At 36.7% G+C, this 17,331-nt stretch overlaps 1 long non-coding RNA gene across 1 annotated transcript; it reads right to left on the reverse strand.

The window, feature by feature from the left end:
* Positions 1-13,380: 13,380 nt before the first annotated feature.
* LOC135779848 (uncharacterized) lies at positions 13,381-15,977 on the reverse strand. The gene is made up of 3 exons (XR_010544883.1): positions 15,744-15,977; positions 13,577-13,722; positions 13,381-13,481 (listed from the first exon to the last, which is right to left on the reverse strand). It is a non-coding gene; the product is annotated as an uncharacterized lncRNA (long non-coding RNA).
* Between the last annotated feature and the right edge of the window lie 1,354 nt (positions 15,978-17,331).

Here is a 17,331-nt window from a genome sequence, read left to right on the forward strand (position 1 = left end):
CCTTTTAGGTATATTAAAGCCTATTAGGTATATGTAGGCCTATGTGTGTATTTGCTGCTTGTATTTTTTAATCTACTTATATTGATGGTTTGAGATTTATGGAACTTATATTTTGTTTACTAATGAATCATTGGAATATTGTATGTAATTACCTTCATCTGTGTATAATTAGCACTCCCATTTATATTGTTCTCCACTTGGTGAAAATAATACCTTGATAAAGGCGATTTACCTTGCTGAAACATTGCTGGTAATTAATAAACTCTGCTTCAGTGAGTGTCGGGCGCCACCTGGTGGGAAGTGCTGAACATAGCCTACAGGTATACAAATCACTTTCGCACCACTTATCTCGAGATATTTGGTGCAAAACAGAGAGCACACAAAAAAGAGTGTTTGAAACTCGTAGCAGCAGATTCAAGCAGTTGTATTTATGTACTTGTGTTTGTGCTAGAAAATATTTCAAAAATAAAAAAATATTTGTGAACAAATTTTTTTACACACATGCAAGTCTCATCGCACAGATGCACAAACTGATTTTGCGAATGTACAAAATTTGTGTGTGATTTCACATACTTTGATGCAGGTGTTCAAGTAGGTTTTGCACCATATTTACTGCAGCAATTGTAGCAAAAAACGTGAGCTTGTGAGTTTCTTAATCTGTGATTTGTAAAATGGGATTTGTGCAGCTGCACTGAAGGATTTGTGAATGTGTAACTGTTGTGTTGTATTGTATTTGAGGGAAAGAAAAAAAATCTACAAGTTTGCAACTCTTCATCTGTGACTTCAAATTTACTGATACACATGTGTGGATAATCTCTACAAATACAAATTCCACTGTCACAGGTGTGCAGTTGTTTTGCACCAAATATACCTTCATACACCTCTTACTGTTCTTTTGTTGCTTAAGATTTGGGCTTTATTTTGGACAGCGGTTTAAAACTGAACAAATTAATAATGTTGTCAGTTCCCGCTTCTACCACCTCAGGTAGGAAGAAGTAGAGAGAGTTTTGAGATAACTCATGTAATTCATGTAGTAATTCATGCTTTTATTTCATCATGGCTTGATTACTGTCTTATCTATCCATAGACTTCAACTGGTCCAAAATGCGGCCATATAAATAAATTAGGCTCAAAATACGGGAGCACCCACAGTGTCTTTTGAAAATCTATAAATTTTCTTGTCATCTTCTGAATGTTAATTTTTAATTATTGGTGATGGACATGTACAGCACTTCGGTTAACCAAGGTTGTTTTAAATGTGCTTTATAAATTCAATAAAGTTGAAACTTGATAAAAAACACTGTAGATTTCTCAATATATAAATTCAACATTACCCCTTTTTCTCAGATATCCCCAATTGGTTTGTGCAATGCTTTTCAAATTCAGTCTGCCTAAACCCCACATTTTGGCAGCCTGACACAGTCAAATGTTTTTTTCGCACAGTAAACAATAGTGCAACATGCATTGACCTAGTGCTTATGTGACTTACTGACAAAACATTAATGTTTAAAACCAACATCATTCATCATTAATCCAAGTAAGAAGTAAGAATGATGACAGACTGCAAGTGTAGCAGAATAAGGTGATTGACAGCTGTGCTCACCTATCGAAGAGTAGGGCTTTCTATTTAAAGCCTGATTGGTTTTAGCCTTGTATGCGTCACGTCTGAATTTCCCCTGTGGCTGTTGTTGATGATAGTTGCAGGTAAATGCTAGCCCTTTGCATATGACTATTTTAAAAGCGTTTGAGTGTGCATAACGATGAAATAAATTACTTGAATTATATTGTGTGATTGCTGCGGTATTTTAGTGCTGTTCAATGGATTTTATGATGGCTGATTCCTTGTATGCCAGAGCATTGGCGGCAGTGGCGGAGCTAGACTTTTAAAACAGGGGTGGCAAAGGGGTGGCAAGGTATTATTTTGGGGGGTCAATATACAAAGTGTTCAATTACACTAAAAATAAATTATTTTCCACAAAATGTATATAGATTAAATTAAAGTTGTTTATTTTCCAAAATGTACACAATTATATATGTATTTAGGATACAGCAAAAATAGAACAACTGGGATCTGTTTGGCCCTGATCTGCACCTGACTTTTGCTTCTTTAGAAAGAAGTTGGTAATTTCGCTGTCCCTATAGTTACACACCTCATGAAGAAACCAAAATTTTGAACAATTTGCTTGTTTTCATTTACCATAAGTACACAGTTACTAATTATACAAATATTAAAACAATACACTACGAAAAAATCTGAGTATATTGAGGTCTAGCCTATTTGACAACACAAGGAAAATTGCTTACAGACGTCTGGACAAGTTATGTTAAGGGAGGAGGGAACGAGTTTCCATTTAAGTTCAATGTAATAATGTAAATAGACTTCTGTCCCTCACATTAAGCTATGGAATGGCTTCAGATGACTTTGTGAAATTATAATCTAACTCTCTCAGACCCAAGTCACCCAAACTGACATTTAAAAAGCGCGAGGCGCCGGAAAGCGTGCTGTTTACATCCCTGTACTATATCCACGGTGGTTTTATTAAGTTCAATATGCTGCATTACACGTGACAATATGAATAAGCCTACCTAATGTCTGTGATTGTTGCTGAACATTTGCTAACGACATGTTTTTTATTGTTTTAAGCATCTTCACGCAGGCGTGACCGTATTAGTCAGTTTCACAAGACTAGTAAGGCTCATTGAAGTATTAATGCTAAGCACTACAGTGCAGTGTTGGGAAAGTTCACTTTCTACATGAACTAGTTCAGTTCACAGTTCACAAATTTTAAAATGAACTAGTTCAGTTCATAGTTCATATTTCCAAATTTTGAACTAGTTCACAGTTCCAAAAATGAACTAATTTATAGTTCTTTTCCCCATATTATTTTTTTTTAAATATTGCCATTATAGCCCATATAGAACCACAGACAGTAATTATTTTATCAGTTTTAACACTGAAGCTAAATGCATCAGATTTCTTCTTCATATCCAACTTTAAACCCTTATCCAACCAGGGTTTACGAGCATTGACTGTCTTTTATTTTTTGTATTTGCTTGCACATACCTTGAAAGGCTAGCCTGGTGCTTCAAGGGGTTTTCCGGGCGAGAAGCGCTGCGAGGCGTTGCGTGTATGACAACTTGCAGGTATTGCACACCGCACGTGCACGTTAAACAGCGTGAGCTTAGTCAAAGTCTATTTCAAGATCCAGAATATGCGTAAGCAGCCTTTGTTAATCGTTAACGATTTAGGACAAATATGATGTTATTTAATGTTAAACTATGCGAGTGGCGCGGCAGGGATTTGGATAGCAGCGTCCAGTCAGTGTTGTTCTGATGACGTATGCAGCCTGGTGGCAGTGTTGCCAGATTGGGTGTTTTTTCCGCTACACATTAAGGCCTGTTTACAGTGTGTTTTAGACGGGTTTTCGCCTGCAAGACTATAGAAATCTGGCACCCGACTGAATGACGTTAAAGTGAGAGAACGTGCCGTTCACAAGCCCCAGAATGAACGAGTTCATCTTGCGTTCATCAGGCAGTAATACAGTACGTTCAGTTCACGTTCGCCCAAAATATGAACTAGTTCATGAACTTTCGTTCAATGAACTCGTTCAGGCACAACACTGCTACAGTGCAATGTCTTCCTTACTTCCCGTTAAAACAGTACTTCATTTAATTTAATACCAATAAAAGCCGTACATACCAGCAATACGCTCTTCATCGATCTTGTGCGTGCTGCCGCGTTATGTTTTGGAGCACCAAGGAGCTCATGTCAGCTTAACCAATAGGCTTGTTCGACGTCATGCGGCGCCGCAAGAATCGCCAGCTGGAATACGTCAAAGTACCGCGAGAGCGATTCGCAAAATCATAGGGAGGAGTTTGCTTTTAAATCGCTCTCGTGGAACTTTGACGTCATCTGGGAGTCGGTTCTTGCGGTGCCACATGAAGTCGAACAAGCGTAATGAAAAGATAGCAGCAACAGCACGCTTGTGCGTGCTGAAGGATGCATTCACGTCTGCTGGGAGATTTGAGAATTGTTCGTAAAAATCAAACAGTGTAATGTTTTCAGCGGGGTGGCAAGGACTTCGTCTGGGGTGGCAATAGCCCTCTGGCTCCGCCACTGATTGGCGGCCGCTGTATTTTCACTGACTGCTGGCTTTATGATTTGTCCATCTTGTGTACAGCTTTTAGAATGGTTGCAGTAAAGCTGGGCTTGCTCATGATGGGTCAGAGGTGGAAAAAGGTGTTGGATTAGCATACTTAGAAAGAGCTATTTTTGCCTCGTTTGGTGTTGTACAAATAGCCTTGCTGATATTTTACTCTTTTCAAACATAACTCACTTGCTGTGAACCACTTGCAAATACTGAACAATACATGAGAACAGCACTCGTCTATTTCCAGCTGTGCAATTGCAGTTGGCTCCTAACACGAACCCCAACATTTCTGACCATCACCCATGGATTCAATGGAGCAGGGGTGTCAAACTCAAGGCCCGCGGGCCAAATCCGGCCCGCCCCCTCATTTCATCTGGCCCGCGAGAGTTTACAAATTATGTTAATTATGTGGCCCGCGAGAGTTTAAAGATTATTTTATTGTTATTATAATTTTTTTTGCAGGTTATTTCCTACATTTATTTTTTTAGCAGCCATCAAAACTAATTTTTGTCCCGCCAAAGTCTTTTTGTAATGTAATTACAGTGATGATTATGATTGCATGAGAAAGAACGAGCAGTGCCCCGCACGCGCACACTACTAGAGTGGGCGTGTCTGAATGCGAAGGCTGCAGCCTCCGGAGGTCGCATTTCCAGGCTGCATACGTCATCAAGACTGTCTTGTTTCAGAATATTAACAATTATAAAGTTAAGTATTATTCTTTGTTTATAGTAAATAGTTGTAATATGCGTATGACTTGCGAATGTAATGGTCAGTTAACTTAAATAAACCAGGCTTGATGACGCTGCCTATGCGACCTCCGCATTTGGAAACGGACAGTATCTCCTCGTTCTTTCTCTCCCTCTGTCGCGCACGCGCTCACGCGGATCCAGCAAGAAAATGTTTTCCGTCTCGTGTACAGAAATGTTTCGCGATGTCCAGCTGAGATTAGTTTACAACGCGTCTATTCCCGCTAAATACGCGAACTAATGACTCATCTGAACTGATTACTTTTAATAAACAATTGAAACTATTCATCTGTAGCCTACAACACTGAACTCATGAGACGTCAGTCAATCAGACACTTAAAGCCAGGTAAAAAAAAATCACAGCTTTTTTGTAAAGAGGGCAAGAAATGACAAGTGAGAGTATGTGTGTCTAAAAAATTCATATTGTGGTGGAGTTTGTAAAACTCTTTATTAGTATCTTAAAATGCCTCTCATTTTCTGACCTGCACAATGAAGGATAACAGAACATTTTGAGTGTACTGTACTCACATACAACATGTGTTTTTGTCACCACAATTATTTTTAAAATAATCTGTAGAATAGTTGTACTCTATACACTTTGTCATTATTTGCCTGGGCTTCTACTTTCAAAGCTAGGTATTAATTGAGTTATTAACAAAACCAATAGTAAGCAAATGCAGAGAAATTATGCAATGTACAGTAATAAAAGAGTTGATACATTCATACAGTCGTTCAAATACAACCGGCCCTTTGAGATTAACCGTAATGCTGATGTGGCCCGGGATGAAATTGAGTTTGACACCCCTGCAATGGAGGGTCATTTCATTTTTGTGAATGTTTAACCTGTAAGATTAAGATTTCATGACATTTCTAGCAGAAAGACTCAGGATCCAATGTAATGTTCTTTAACAATTCGTAAGCAAATGGATGCAGCGATGATACAGTTTTTGGCGTAGACCCTGCCCATAGCTCAAAGCCGGAGGGTTGTAGATTCCTCCAGATGCATGGACAAGGGCCAACCTGGTGGTTGTGGGAAGGATGGAGGTCAGCATCAGTATCTGCACACGCAAAACAGGTCCCTACTCCTATTACTGTATACTCCAAGAATCAAATAATGATTGGCAAACCAAAATGTAATAAATTGCGTAGCATTAAGTCTTCCCGGTAGAACTTGTGCTAAACCTTTCATTTATGATGTCTACTGTACTTGCTGTGATATAGCTATGCTGGCTACCAAACAAGGACAGATAACAACATAATTAACGTACACTTCCAATGATGACAAAGCAGGTTTTATCCGGCAGACTCCAAAGTTGAATATTCATGTTAGGGATCAGTTATGTTTAATCTATTAAGTTTTATTTATGTACATGTCTTTTGAATTAAAGTGGGCAGTGAACCCTGTTACCTTAAAACTAATGTATTCACCATTCATGTCATATTTGCTCCCTCCCTGCCTGACAAAATAAACATAATGATTGATATGACATCCACAGTGTTATGGGCTCAGGGAAGGCAAAAGAGATGCTGAACTCTACCGGGGGTGTCGCTGTTTTGCAGACCTACTTTTGAACAACAAAATGTTATACACTTTAATTGATTTCACATCATGCTTTATTTCTTTACTTTTATTTCTGAACAGTCGATCATTTTCTCATTCACTTTTTTGAGGTGGCACTGCCTCCCTTGCCTCCTCAAAGGAAACACCTCTGATATAAATATATACATTTAACTTTACAGAATAATTCTTAACAATAATTTACTGGATAACGACATTAAATTAGTAAACACAATAAAAAAAACTGATGCTGGTGTAATACTTCATGAGTTTATTTACTGTAAAATTCTCTTCTCACAGATCCATCTGTGTGTCCTATGACATGTATGATTTGCCCACCCTAGTGTAGTTATTGCAGCACAGCTATGATTGTAAGATCCGGTGTATTCTTTTATCCAGAAACTGAAACACCAATTAAGCAAAAGAGTAAAATTATTGACACCTTTAGATACATTTTATGATCTCTCACCTTAGTGTCAATGTGGTGCCATCAACCCATTTCCACACCCCTCCCTCTTTACTCAGACCAATCCAATGATAATAACCAGCTGTAGCCTCCTTTAAAAACTCCTGTCATAATCAGACAGTGATAAATTATACATAATAATATAAACTCATATAAATGAATATTCACAAACAGATTAAATCTCATACTTCATCACTTACTTGTTCCTCTTTGTTGTTTATAATCAGCAGATTTGCTCCTCTCTGTTCACAGTCTCGTCTGCTGTCACTCCAGTTCTTAAAATCAGATGAAAGGTAATAACAACTGAAATTGTAGTGAATCCATGTTAAGTTATCAGAGCACCGATCTGTTGAAACAACAGTTTAGATATTAACTTTGTCAGTCACTGCTTATTTGGATACATTTTTGATCTGGAGTATTAACCGGTTTTTCTAAGTATACAAATGCACACAGAGCACAAATACAACAGTCAACAGAAGAACAAACTACATTGACATTAGTGATGTTTACTAAGACAGCATTATTACTATTGCTTATTAGACGAATCATAAGTGACCCTTCAAAGCCAAAAACCACACAACAGGATGAATCTTTCAATAGTTTTTAAAGAGCCAGTAAGATGACAATTTTAAGCATCCTATCACTATTTATAAGTCCCGGACAACAGGTTTAAATGCATGCAAGGTCAAAAAACACTGTAATTTTCTCAAAATATAAATTTAAAATTACCCCATTTCTCAGAGATCCCCAAACGATTCGTGTAAAGCCGTTCAACGACTCAGTCTGCCTAAACCCCACCTTTCAGTAGCCTACTCACAGATCACAGATCAGTCTCACAGACCACAGGTCGGTGGCACAGACCAACAACAGTGCAACATGTATTGACCTCGTGCTAACATGATTTACTGAGAAGACATTTTCAACATCAATACACATCATTCATCATTAATCCAAGCAATAAAAACAACGATTGAAACTAACATTTTACACTCATTTAAGCATTTATGTAAAATAACCGGGTCATAGCAAAACCGTAAATGAGCATGCGTTAGCCGTTTGCTAACGTGACTCTCTGACAGTAAATTAACAGTTTAAACACACAACATCATCCATCATTAATCCAAACAATACAAACGACGATTGAAACTAACAATTTTACACTCATTTAAGCATTTATGTAAACTAACCGGGTCATAGCAAAACCGCTTGCTATCGTGACTCTGACAGTATATAAGTTAGAGTTTAAACAACGATATCATTCATCATTAATCCAAGCAATAAAAACGAATATAGACATTTAACACTCTTTTAAGCAAGTATGTAGCTATAATCATACTTACAGTTTGTGGTTAGGAGACGCATGTTGTTCCAAATAAAGTGGGTACTGAACCACTTTCATTGCCAAATGTCTAAATCCCTCCGATAAAAATTTATTTTAACCACTGATTCTTCACAGCCAGACACGTTTAGTATATCCCTCCTTGAAAAAGTCTCCTTTGGTAGTGAAAACAACACAAGCTGAAAACACAGCGTGAGCTGATGTTTACACTCACACACAAACTAGCTGTGGGCGGGTCATAGTTTTCGTTTCTCCCGGGCAAGGCTGTAGGCGGAGATTAGTATCTCATGTGACGTGGATAAGTTCGTGTGAAGTGGATAAAATCAGGAAGAAGACTCACTCCCTATAACGACTCGTTTCAGCGATTCAGAGTCGACTCCCTACTTTAGAAGCCAATAACTTTATTAATCGTGCACTTTTTGGTTCAACTACTTTACACGTTGTTTACATTGATGGACAGCTACATGACACACTGCAATAAAGGTAAGTTTCGATTTTGGATCTGTGTGGCTCTTTAATGAATCGTATATAATACTCAATAGCCACTTTTGCACTATTGGGCCTGTGCGAGCCAGGGCTTCAAACGGGCCTCATGGAGCCAATATCCTGCATAGCCAAGACGCGTTTGCATTGTCAGGCCAATAGCGTGGCAGTGCTATAGAAACCCCCGCCCTTAATACCCCTACCTGGATCTAACATCACACAATTCCGCCTGATTTACCGTGAGGAAGTCACTTCAATCTGACATGAGACAGGAGTTAGATCGCATCATCATACAACAAACATAATGAAAATAACGGTGTTTGCACGGTGAAAGCCAAGATGTGAAGTTAGAGATGTTTGCTTCATTCACTGTGTTACTCTTGAAGTTTATGTTGGCTGCACACAAGCAATAATTTTACAGATGCAGATAATTTTCTTCAGTCCGAAGTAAAAACATAGCAGGCATCTTCCGTTGTAACAGTAAATTACTGGTGATCCCGATTTTTGTTTTTGTTTTAAATCTGCAGTTTAACCTGCAGACAGATGAATGCGCATCTTGCCAGAGACTCAGATAAACTCCGCCTTTGACCTTTACCACTCCCCTAGCCCTGAGAAGCCTGCTATGACAATGCAAACGAAACAGACCGCGGCAGGCACTGGCACGCCCGCTTAAAGCCCGATAGTGCAAACACGGCTAATGTCCTTGTGATTTAACTAAAACTGAAGATAGGTTGTGCAGAAAAACAATCATGCAAAATATTAAATAACAAGATACAGGACAAACACTTTCACTGCATGGTACTATAGAATAAAGTTGTACATGTAACCATTTATTTTAATCTATTTCTAACTTTAAAGAATAAAAAACAAAGCATGGTTACCCTGTAAGTGGTTATAGTTGTGTGTTAGTAGTTGTTTTCTCTCATTGGTGAAATAGACACAGATGACTATTACAGAAGTGAACAGAAGAACAGACAGTAAACACAAACACACTTGAACTGATCTGTGTCTTCTGTTCTTCACTGAGACTCTTCCTGAAAATCACACACATCAGATTGCATTTGTCTTTTCTTTCTCACTTCAATAAATCAACTGATAAATGAATGTGAGTAGTACCTGTATATTGAAGCTCTTGCTGTCTCTCTGTACTCATCATCTCTGTGTTTATTGTCACTTCATCATTTCTTACAGCATCTGCACTTTCATAGATGTCCACCATCATCTCTTCTCTCTCTCCTCTGTCCATTTCCAGAGTCGTGATCACATTATCATAAATAATCTCAGACATCTCTGACCTCTTACTGTCAAACATAATAACACTGTGTCAATGCTGTAGGTTGTTCCAGTGTCTGTTGAAGTAAAGCAACTGCTGTAAACAAGTTTTGAACCTGATATCGTCAGTGGTAAATGTGTGACATTCACCATCATGTGACATTCAAATCGCTGCTATAAATAGCAGGGCCTTATACTTAAACACAATTTTTTTTAAATAAATATTAATAAATTATGAAAAAATAGGCATCTTCAAGACATAGCAGAACACTCCCTAAAGCGATCACTTGTGAACTGAACAAACACAAGCAGTAAAGGGTACTGTATTTGTCAGATCGAGAGGTGAGAACCAGAAGGGCGTAAGTGATATTTTATCAACTTTACAGGACCACCAGAACAAAAAAATACCATGGTCTGATCTTACTTTGTGTACTAATTTTTAACTTTTATAACTCCAGATTGATTAAGATTTCAATTTGGCAGCAGAAAAGAGCTCATCTGATTTCACTTGATATATATATATATATATATATATATATAAACCATTTTACCAAAAATGTCACTTACCCCCTTTTGGTTCTCACCCCTCGAGATATTCTTTGCTCTTTCAGTTTAGTCACAATGTTTATAATTTTTTGCATTTGCATTTAGTTCCTTTATTTCTGTATTTGCATCATGTGTTACTTCCTGTTGCAATTAGTTTGTAAAGTTTCCATCACTTGTTTCTATAGTTAATCTGGTCATTATCTTATAGCCATACTATTCTCTCAGTTGTTGTTTTCTCAGCTGTATTTATTTAGCATGATGTTTTTTTCGTGAGATTAGGAATTTTAAACAAACTAACTACAATATAATAAACTGATTAATAAAACAACTTATATTAGTTTTAAAACTTTACAACATCTTTAAAACTATAATGAGCCAAACATCTCATCTGCATCCATGATCTCCCCATCCGTCCATTTTTTAAGCTTTATCGTCTTGTGGTGTTAAATATCAAATACAAAAATCCTATGTTTTATATTTGTATGTTTTGGCTTTGATCTCACAGCTGCCATAGGAATCATGTGGTTAAAACTCACAGAAGAATATTAATCCAAAGTAACACAAATAATCTGCCAACACCATGAATGAATAACTGTGATTATAGTCAGCATGAATCTTTAAAAGAGCTCTTATCTGTTTGCCTGAGGATGCCAAAACAAGCACACAAGTGGCAACTAAACCACATACTGTACACAATAACAAATGCACATGTTTCCTGAACAGCTATTTTTAACAAACCTCATTTGTAGCCTTAACCAAAACATCATTACATGGTCAAACATCATTATACAGCTGTGAAACAACACACATTTTACATTTATGCATTTTATCCAAAGAGTGCATTACAAGGTATACATTTTTATCAGTATGTGTGTTTCCTGGCTTTGACTGCTGATGCAATGCTCTACCACTAAGCTATACATGTGCACAACTGTCCAGATTTATAAATGATCTGGAATCCAGATGTTATATTTTAATACAAGCCACAATGTCGCCACAAAACAGTATAAAAATCTAATCATTTTTACTGTCACACATGTGCAGAGGTGACTAAAACTCTTTAGCTTGTGCAGAATAAGATTACGCAATGTTCGAATAACCCTACACACACAGTATACAGTATGCAAAGAACATACAGTATATATACAATAGATATTCACAGTTTACTGATTATACCCATAATATAGCTGCAGAAGTGCAGTGGTTTAATAGGTATGTAATGGTAGGGTTGATAATTGCATTAAGTCCAGTTTGGTTTAAATAGTGGTGGTGATGGAGTTAAAGTGCAGCTTAAGATGTAGACATAAGATGTAGTTTGGATTTGCTGTGTAAAGTTGTATCACTTCTGAGTGTTCAGCAGTCTAAGGGTAAAAGCTTTCTCTCAGTTGACTCGTGCAGGACCGGATGCTGGTGCCATCTGTCTGAGTACAGTCTGTGCCTGGAGTCACTGATAATCTTTCCTCATACAGTACACTGCCTGTTGTAGATGCACTGGATGAAGGGAATTCCCTTCCCCTAAATACAGGTCCCTGATTCAAGCCCTGGCTAGGTCAAGTATCCTTTCTGTGTGGAGTGCATGTTCTCCCTGTGTCAGCATGGATTTTTTTCCTCTAGGCCAAAAACATGCAGGTTGGGTGAAATGGAGATCCTAAATTGCCCCTCCCCTAACGTGTGTATGGATTAACCAATTCTTGCCATGAATAAAGCCATAGATGCTGGAATGGTGTGAAGAATAAACCAACAAGCAAGATTTGTATATCATAGTATAATTAAGCAATATTGCTTCACTAATGCTTTATCTGTATACTTTTATTGGACATTGTGGCTAATATTAAAATATTAAATTGTTATACACATATGTAAACTTTGTGCCCTGAATGTTTATGTATAGGTTCATAAAGCAGGTAAAGGTTTGTGTTTGATCTGTAAAATGATCAGAAAATCTTTTGACATTTTGACAAAGTTTCCTATAAAGGATTTTTTCTCGCACATTCTCAAACATTGGAAATAAACAGACATGCTACCATGAGATATGCAGAAAATCATCTGAAGCAAATCTAGACAGACGGAATGGTTCCCTTTAAAAACATCATAATATGTACCATTTAGGTACACATACACTGTTAAAATTTGGATCAATTTAAAATATTAAATCAATTGGTAACACTTGGGGGCAGTTTTCCAGACAGGGCTCATCATAGTCCCAGATTAAAATGTATGTTTGAGCTGCCTTATTTAAAAACACATTGCATTGACACATCTTTACATATATCAGTGCTGTTGTTTTGTCTCAAGATGCACACAGTTATTGTTTTTATGTAAGGTTTGCTTGTAAAAATGCCAGGTCCTGGATTAATCTAAACCCTGTCTGGGAAACTGCCCCTTAAAGTTTCATAACATAAAATAAACACAAAATTAACACATAGAGTAGCAGATGAAGCAGATCCAGTTTTCTGATGGAAAAAGATCAGATCAGATATCTACAATTACACATTTTTTGTTTAATTTAAAGCAGAAACTTTAAAGATAACACACAAAACAAAAATTTAATCTCTTTAATAAATTTGTGTTTTTCATTGTGTAACAAAATTACTAAACAGATTTTTGTTCTGGTGTTCAAAGATTCTCTTCTCACAGATCCATCTGTATATTGAATTACACCGATAATCAGTCCATCCTGATGCATCTGCTGCAGCACAGTAATGATTGTAAGATGATCTGGGGTATCCATTCACCCAGAAACTGAAACACCAATGAAACAAAACAGTTTAAGAACTTTAAAACCTTCTGCTCTTCAGTTAAATGTAATGATCTCTCACCTTATTGTCAATGTGGTGCCATCAACCCATTTCCACACCTCTCCCTCTTTACTCAGACCAATCCAATAATTATAACCAGCTGTAGCCTTCAGCACAAACTCCTGTTATGATTCAATAATGATGAATTACGGACTAATACATATAAATGAATGTTTACATACAGAAACACATTCAATCGCATTCTTCATCACTCAACTTGTTCCTCTTGATTGTTTATAATCAGCAGATTTGCTCCTCTCTCTTCACAGTCTCGTCTGCTGTCACTCCAGATCTTTTGATCAGATGAAATGTAATAAAAACTGAAGTTGTAGTGAATCCATGTAAAGTTGTTAGACTGCCAAGCTGTTAAAACAACACCTGTTGTAACTGTTGTTTTATTGGGGACTTATTATTTATAATTTTGACTGTATTTTTACTTATTTAATTTTTCCTGCTTGATGCAATATTATACAATCATTTAGTTAATAGGGCTGGATGTTTGTTACATTTACATTTAAAAATAATAATATATATTATAAAAAATATCAATAAAATAAAGAATGATTTTTATTTATAATGTACTTTTACTTAAAGTGCTACATTATAAGAAAATATCATATACATTCACAAAAAAAATAAAGATAAAACACACAGCAGCAATCAACAACAAGTCTATAAGAAACTCAAATAGTCCTGTAATGGTGAGTTCCAAGAGAAGGGTGGTATCATGATTTCCAAGGAACGGGACCCAAGTGCAAGGGTTTTGATGAACTCAAAAGGGGTTTATTTAACACATAAAACAAAATGCCCACATGGGAGCACATAGAATTACAAGACAGGACTAACTAGACTTGACTTTGACTTTGACTATGACTATGACTATGACTGTGACTGTGACTATTTTCTTCAACAATTAAACATTTTAAACAAATCAAACATACAAACGATTCAACACAAGACAGAACACACTGGGAAGGGGAAAGGTCAGGTGAGGGGAGTTAACCAATAATGAATAATTAATGAGGAAACAAGGGGGCGGGGCAGAGACAAGACACTGCAGCACACTACCAAAACAAAAGGCCATGTGATACAACACAAAACGTGGGTACCACCACGATCCGGCCACATGACTATGAACAACTATGAATGTGTGTGAATGTATGAGGTGTGTTCGACTTTATGGGGCGTTGCGCAGACTGATCGGCGGCTGACTTGAACCAGTTCATGCCGGTTAGTAATTTTGTCTGACTTGAGCTGTCGCTGAAGGCACGTGACTGTGTCATATGGTTTTAAAGTACCGCGAGAGCGTTTTGGGAGTAGCCGGCTAGCTCAGCCGGTGCAGCCTCTCCAGAGTGGCTGCACAGAATTCTGATGACGACACAGCTCTTCGTGATTGGTCGCCTCACTGATGACAGTTTAATCCAACCCATGAATCCAACCTTCAGATCCACTAATAAACATTATAAATTCATGTTTTATAACAGGAAAAACACGTTAATATGCATAGATATGTTATATTGGGTCGTGTAATAAAAATGAAAATACTAAACTCTGTTGGTATTTGTTATTTTAGGGCATACAATTAAAATATTCAATATAAAATGTTTCTGGTTGCAACTTTTATTAAAAGGTTTGTTTTTATCAAATTCACCATCTAATTCACTTTATTCTCCATAAAAAAAAGTAACACGGCACACACGTCACTACGGCAAGCAGCACGGCTCCGTCTCCAGCTCCTCCCTCGACTGCAAGTGGCAAACCTCGCCGATCGGTCTGCGCAGCGCCGGATGATCTTGAACACACCTTATGACAGACTGGCAGAATCATGACAGGTGGAGCTACAACAGAAAATACTCGACAGAACTCAGAGAAAAAGACAGGCGTTGGAAAAGCAGTAATGCGGCTCTATTCAAATACAAGTACATATTAAACAGCTGTTTCTTGTGGTTAAACTGCACTTGTTTAACATCATTCCAGTTAAAGATGAACTTGGTGTTATGCCAATGTACAGTATGTCAAGTGATATAAACATGGCGGATGTAAAACGTCCAAATTCATTCATACTATTAAGATGCAGGTATTCACAAGATTGCAAATTTAAGCAGGTCCAGTATCATGATAAGATGTGTGTCACATGTTCATGTTCTGTGGATTTTTAGGCCCTGTCCTAAATGGCAACCTAAACACTCCAATCTTTGTACAAGTCTGCAAGCTTTTTGTGTTTTTTATTGGAAAACATTTATGAATTCAAAGATTTTAATTGAAGATTTAATGATATTCTGTGTAAAAGTAGGCAATTATATAAGATACGAGAACAAACACCTATTAAAAGCACGGTGTTACAACTTTACATTTCAGAATTTCTTAAAGAAACTCGTGATTACCTTGTCTGACCGCTTGAAGTTCATCACTCTTTTTTCTGAATTTCTCTCTTTCTTCAGTCAGATTTGAAAGTAATCTCTCATTTGCTTTAGTCAAGTTATAGTTGTGTGTTAGTAGTTGTTTTCTCTCCATGGTGAAATAGACACAGATGACTATTACAGCAGTGAAGAGAAGAACAGACAGTAAACACAAACACACTTGAACTGATCTGTGTCTTCTGTTCTTCACTGAGACTCTTCCTGAAAATCACACACATCAGATTACATTTGTCTTTTCTTTCTCACTTCAATAAATCAACTGATAAATGAATGTGAGTACCTGTATGTTGAAGCTCTTGCTGTCTCTCTGTGTTCATCATCACTTCATCATTTCTTACAGGACTATTTAAACTTTCATAGATGACCACCATCATCTCATCTCTCTCCTCTGTCCGTTTCCAGATTCTCAGTTCTGATCACATCCTCATAAATCATCTCAGACATCTCTGATCTCTTACAGTCAATGATAAGACTGTGCTGTAGTTTATTCCAGTAAAGGTTTATTTAAGTTAGCATCTGCTCTAAAAAGTTTGAGCTCTGAAACGTTGGGGGTGAATATGTAAAGCTCATTATCACGTGATATTATACAAAAAGATTTCAGTGGTATTTTTACAAAACTGTTTGTACAGTTCCTCATAATAATTTAAATATACAAGAGTTTCGAGAGTTTCAGTTGCTGTCTGAAGATAAAATGATAGCTTTTCGACTGAAATGACGACTTTAAGACAAACACATTGAACCGATTGCTTTGGCAGTGAACTGAACCAACTCACAAGCAAAAAACAATAACACTTAATATAGTCAAATTCAATCTTAAATTATATATTGGTGAAAAAAAGCCAAAATAAGCAGAAAGTTGACAGTTATGCTGTACACACTACACTGAAAAAAAAAATCCTTTCAATTTACGTAATTTTAATGTGTACATCGGTCCCACATAATCCGATTGTGTAAAACCAACATAATTTTCCTCATTTAATTTTTGTGTGTCAGACCAAAACATTTTAATTGTTTTAGGTAGTCTAATATAAATATGTTGACTCAAAGTGCTATTTCTCTTTCCTATAACACATTTATTTTGTAATGTTTAAGTAATTTTATTATGTAAGGGGACTAGATTTTCATCTGTAATTCCAACATGCTTTTTTAATGCTTATATTATGGGATTATTTAACTCTAAAACAATTTCATTATGTCTCTGGCACCAGAATAATCACCCATAATTATCCAAATGTTATTTATTTCTTTTTTAAATACAAAATACATTTGCATTGGCATAAAAAGCAAAGAGTTTTGAACAAATGTTTAGTGATATTGAGGCAAACCACTGCTTTCAGATCATCAATTCAATGACATCATTACACATTAATTCATTAACAGTCAATAACTATTACAACAATCAGCACATGCAGTTCATACAAAGGGGCAATTTCCCAGACAGGTTGTAGATTAATCCATGACTAGGCCCTAGTTATATTAGGATATTTTTTACAAAAAAAGTTTACAAACAAACCTACCTTACAAAAACAACACTGGAGTACATCTTGAGACA

The sequence above is a fragment of the Paramisgurnus dabryanus genome, chromosome 10 (genome assembly GCF_030506205.2).
Source record: "Paramisgurnus dabryanus chromosome 10, PD_genome_1.1, whole genome shotgun sequence".
NCBI classification, from domain to species: Eukaryota; Metazoa; Chordata; class Actinopteri; order Cypriniformes; family Cobitidae; genus Paramisgurnus; species Paramisgurnus dabryanus.